We start from the raw sequence: 6,000 nt of genomic DNA on the forward strand, positions 1-6,000 counted from the left end.
AGAACCACGGCCATCATAGCAGCTAAGGTACTGGGCACCAGGCAATGCTCTTCTAAGCTCTTAACTGCAATACCTCACTTAATTCTCATGCAGACACTGTTGCCTTTCCCCCTTTCACAGCTAAGGAAGCTGAGACAGGAAGATCTGACAACTGGTCACCCAGCTAATAGGGAACGGGGCTAGGACTTTCCCCCAGAGAGTCCCATTATCGAGAGGCTGGTGAAACTCAAACGTGTCTGAATAGTTGGCTCTCCCCCAACTCCACCACCATGAGGGATCCTTCCAGACAGAGCTTTAGAACTTACCAGTTACGCTGTATTAATGCAAATGGGTTTCCTTTCAGTTTTGCCCCATCTCCTTATTTAATATTAGAGGTATAATTTACATGCAATAAAATGCATAGCTGTTAACTACAGGTCAATAATTTCTGACAAACATACACACTAATATAGTCAGTACTGCAATCAAGATATAGAACATTTTTCATCACCCCCACGCTACCTTGCAATCCCCACCACTCAAAGCCATCACCATTTCATGTTGCCTGTCCCGGAACTTGATGTAAATGGGATCATACTGTGCTCTTGCCTCCCTCCTTTGTTCTTCCCTCTCCCTCCCTCTCCCAGGTCAGGGTTTTCCTATTCTCAGAGTCTTGGTTCACACGGAGCAGTCAAGACTTGGGCACATAAATAGCCATGAACTTGATCCATGCTCCCCATGCCATTCCCAGAGGCCACAGCAGACATCACTAAGCGATTGACGTGCTCCTTCCCACTGGGCCCAGATACAGCCTCAGAATGCTTCATATTGTGGACTGAGAGCCAGAGAACCCTTATCAATTGGTTGCAAGTGGCATGGGGGCTGAAATTCATTTGCCCGATCAGGATTGAAATTGATCCCTCAAATCAACTCTAATAAAAAAAATTTAAAAAAGAAATCGATCCCTAACTCCTGGAGGGCACTGCATTTTTTAATAACTATTTTGAACTAAGGTAAGTTTTGCAAGGAATTATAAAGCTTCCCAATGGTAACATCTTGCATAGCCATAGCATCTTGTCAACATCAGGAAATTGACATTGGTAAAAACTACAGATCTTATTTGGATTTCACCAGGTTTTACATGTTCATTTGAAGAGGAGGCGTATAATTCTAGGAAATGTTATCACACGTATAGACAAAGAAGCTCCCCTGTACCCCGCCTCAACTGTCGCACCACCCTCTCCCTGCCCCTTAAGCATATCTTCCATTCATCTATGCATCTCTCCCTCTGTCGGTACCACACTGTCTTGCTTACTATAGCTTCATAATGAAACAACTGCATTTTTTAAAATTGTCTTTTTAGGGCCATACCCATAGTATCTGGAGATTCCCAGGCTAGGGGTTGAATTGGAGCTGCACCTGCTGGCCTACACCGCCACCACAGCAATGCAGGATCTGAGCCATGTCTGCAACCTACACTGCAGCTCATAGCAACGCCTGATCCTTAACCCTCTGAGCAAGGCCAGGGATCAAACCTGCATCCTCATGGATACTAGTCAGGTTCGTTAACCACTGAGCCACGATGGGGAACTCCTGCAGTCAGATTCTTAACACACTGCACCATATGGGGAACTTCAAAGGCATGCATAATAGAACCGCACAATAGGAATTCAAACTTTAAGCCCAAATTAAGAAGCTCTGATGCGAAATTTTGTGAAACCTGGATTCTATGCTTGACCCTGTGTGACTTGGGGCAAGTCAATTCACAATTGTGAGTATTCGTTTCTATTACTCAAGTAGGGATAATAAAAAAAAAACCTTTATGTTGTAGAGCTGAAATGAGGAATCCAAGAAGTTATAAATGGGAATATTCTTTGACCTATAAAGTGCTATCAAGGTGTTAGTGTGGATGTGTTTTGAGGGGGCCTGATAAATGTCTCCCCTCTTCCCTGAGTTCTGAGCTGATTGAGAAATAAGAAAGAAAATACTATTGCTATTACTGCTAAAGCTGATAGGAGAAAACGTAGCTTATCTCCCTGGAGAAATGAGCTGCCTAAAGCTGCAAGCTGGAATTCGGCAGCACTGCCCCACCCCCACCCCCACCCTCAGCTTAGGCTGCGGTGTCAGTGCTGAGATGGAGAGAAGTGGGTGACTCTGCGATCTGAAGTGGAGGTGGAGCTGCTGACAAGGTTTGCTGATGGATTGGATGTGGGTGGTGTGGGGAAGGAGGGAAGCCAGGATGGTTCTTATGTTTGTAGCCTGGGGAATTGGGGGGGGGGGCATTTACAGAGAGGGGAAAATGGGGGTTGGGACACATTACCTGCAAGGGTGGAAACCAATTCAGCCACAGACTGAGCGATGGGCCACAGATGGGCTCTGGCCCTTAACCCTGGTCCCTCTCTAAGTCCTTTCTCCACGGATGTCTCCAAACGTGTGCCTTTGCTGTCAGAAGATCCATGGATGAGTGTCAGTCAGAGGGGGTGGGACCTTGGCAGCACCATTCCGTCCCTTCCAAAAGGTCAGCTATCAGCGGCTATCCCTCTGCCCGGGCCCCCATGGGCCAATTCAAGGGGCACCTCTAGGACTTACAATGTGCCAGGCCCTCTAGCGGGCCCTTAGGGACCGCAGATAAATAGGACGCTGGTCTTGCCCTTCAGGTGGGCGCAGCCTGGTGGGCGGGGCGGGGGCGGGGCGTGGTAGGCCCCACCCACACGGCCTTTCCCTCATCTTCTATGAGTCCAAGTGGTCTAAGCTCAGGCCTCAGGACCCCCCACCCAGCGCTCTTCCTGCCTCATCGCCTCTCAGTCAGGACAATCCCCTTTCTGCCCAAGACAACCCATTCCCCAGAGGGGTGCTGCCCTCTCCCACATCAGAGAGGACAGTTGTAATGACAGCCCCCTCCCACCACGGGGTACCAGTGTGATGCTGCCTGTGCTCATAGGATACTGAGCATTTCACTGTGCTCTCTGCTTCGTTCATTCCTTACACACGGTGCCAAGGTCACATACACACCCACCCCTTTGGGGCTTCACCCCAGGTCACAGAGAGATTGTGTTCAGGAAAATATTGTTCTCTCCCAGCAGGAAGCCCAGTGCCTGTTGAAGGCTGGAGCGGGAGGCTGTGGAAAGGGGCTCCCACTGTGTGCTGAGCTCAGCCCTGAGGGGCAAGCTGGCATCTTGGGCATTAAGATGGGCAGAGGCCCTGCCGCTATAGAATGGAGTCTGGGCAGCTCTTGGCTTCAGCCAGTCTGACCTGAGAAGGAGGCAGGGAGGATGGCCTCGGGAATCAAGATTGGAAAAGACAACAAGGAAACCAGAGAACCACCCAGGAGGTGAGCTGAGGGCAGAGGGAAACGGATCTAAGGTCAGTGCCCAGACAGTCTCACCTCCCAGCTGCTGGGAGCTCGCCCAGGATGGGCTCAAATCGAGAAACTGTATCAAAATCCCAGCAAACAGCCCCTGAGAAATGCAACTGGCTTTCCTTGGCCCATGAGCCAGTTAACGATGTACTTACTCAGTATTGTTTTTAGTGAATAAAATAATGCCATCTATTGAGAGCTTACTCCACTCCAGGCCCCAGGCTAAATCCACTAATGCTTCAGCTTATTGGATTCCCTCATCAACTCTGAGGCCGTTATTATCCTCATGTTACTGAAATGAACTTAGAGAAGATAAGCACATAACCGGAGGTCCCCAGCGAGGGAGGGGGAGGCGAGAATTGAACCAGATTTTCCCAGGCAAATCCCACACTGTTTTATTTATTGTCATTTCATGGTATGTTTTGATATCAATAAAATGAAATCTCTTTGTCCTCACTTCATCATTATTCTCGTCCAAAGTTTTCCTGGCTATTCTTGAGCAATTATTCTTCCAAATAAAATTTACATTCCCACTGCTATTTCCCCCAGAATTACCTTCGGTTTGTTAACTCCATGAGAGAGAATTGGAATGTTTACATTTGGGGCTTCCTTTCTAGAAACACGATGCCATCTCTATTCAGATATTATTCCTTTTTTTCCCTTCTGTAAAGTGTTCATAGATTTCTCTCAATAGCCCTTGCAAAGCTTCTTGTCAAGCAAATTCCTAATGGGGTTTTTCAGCATTTTGTTGCTATTATGAGCAAGAGATCCTTTCTCGGATAACACTCTGAAATGAAGTCGAGTGACTAAATGGGAAAATAATTCATTTTTACCTAATTCTCAGACCAACATCTTTTACCAAACATTCTGACCAGGGCTGCTCACGGCTACTCCGGCAGAGTCGTTTGGATTTTTCAACTTCGAAAATCATATCATCAGCACATTGTTATCATTTTTGCCTTCCTCTTCACTGTTTATAATTCCTATTTGTGTTTTCTCGTCCTTGGGAGCACCTGGAGCGATTCTCTCACGTGCTGAGCCTGGAGATCCATCCTGGTGAGTTAAGTGCCTAACGCTGTTGTAAATATTTTTTGCGTCTCATACTGGGCAAGCGGCCTCACATCCACTAGCTCATTTGATCTTCACAACAAGCACATAATCCAAAACCATGTGCTGGGCACCTTCTCATGCCAGGTGACCCAAGATTGGTGTTTCTTGTCTCCATGGAGTACATGGTCCAGCATGAACCCACGAAGTAAACAAGTGCACACATTAATGAAACAGTTGCAGGGAGTTCTCATCGTGGTGCAGCGGAAAGGAATCAGACGCAGAACCATGAGGTTGCAGGTTCGATCCCTGGCCTCGCGCAGTGGGTTAAGGATCTGGCATTGCTGTGAGCTGTGGTGTAGGTCACAGATCTGATGTTGCTGTGGCTCTGGCTGTGGCTGGAAGCTGTAGCTCCAATTGGACGCCTAGCCCGGGAAGCTCCATGTGCCACGGGTGTGGCCCTAAAAAGCAAAAAGACCAAAAAACAAAACCCCACAATTGCAGTAAAACAAAACTCAGATCAGAAAAAGCATAAAATACCCTCACCTCCATTTTACAAGTGAGGAATCAAGACCCAGGATGCAGATGTGACTTGCACAAGGTCCCACAGCAAATTGGTGGCCAGACAGAGAGAGAAATACTTTTTGCCCCTTGAGGGCGGGGCAAGCTCCCAGCTTTCTCCAGCCAGTACACGTGGTCCTTCCTGGGCTCAGAGGGCCAGCTGTGCTCCAGGCAGAGCCAATGCCTTTGGCTGAGAGCCAGAGACCAAGGGCCTAGGAGAGAGTTCCCTGGCTTTCCTGATCAGTCAACCAGGCAGGTAAACAGTGTGTTGGCAGGGCTTCTGTGGAAAACCTTGAACGCCATTGCCGTTGCCACTGCCAGGCACTGCCTGCCCGCAGGGTTTGCCCTTCGGAAGAGTCCCACTTCCTAGAAGGCTCTGTCCTGGGAAGTGAGGTCGACTTGTAGGCTGTAACCTGGTTCCAGGGCATGTGGCTTCAGGCCCAGCTGAGACCCAAGGCCAATGCCAAGTCCTTTAAAATGGGAATGAGTGTGCCCTTGGAAATGAGGTCACTCTCATCTGCAGGTTCCCAGTGGCTCCACAGTGGCTCCGAACACGGGAGTTAGGATAGGACCTTCTATGGCTCCACTTCCAAGACCAGTCCTGTAGCTCCCGCCCTCTGACCCTCCTCCACGTAGTCCAGCCTCCTTTCACCTTTCACAGCTTTCATGTTCAAGGTCACCAGGTGGCACTATTCCCACTTCTCCTTTGCTTTCCAAACTTGCACCCTCCATGTGTTTGCTCACTCTGTTCCCTCCACCACTAACTCTGTTCCCCTTTCGCCCCGGCACCCCCAATCCTTTCTCTACATGACCAAATCCTCTCCATCCCTCGTACCCCAGCCGGGGTGTCTCATCCGTCAGGCCTCACGCTGGAAGTAGTCTTGCCTCTTCTGACCTCCGAGTCAGAGGGCCAGGTACTCTGGCAGGGGGAGCTGGTGGACCTCGCTGGGGCTCAGCTTCTCTGTCTGCACAAAGGGGGTGCTGGTCCCGCTACCTGAGAGAATCACAGGCTCAGAGGATAAACTAACAATGGCTGTGAACACTCTTGTAGCCCT

This window comes from Sus scrofa, chromosome 2 (genome assembly GCF_000003025.6).
Source record: "Sus scrofa isolate TJ Tabasco breed Duroc chromosome 2, Sscrofa11.1, whole genome shotgun sequence".
In the NCBI taxonomy this organism is placed as follows: Eukaryota; Metazoa; Chordata; class Mammalia; order Artiodactyla; family Suidae; genus Sus; species Sus scrofa.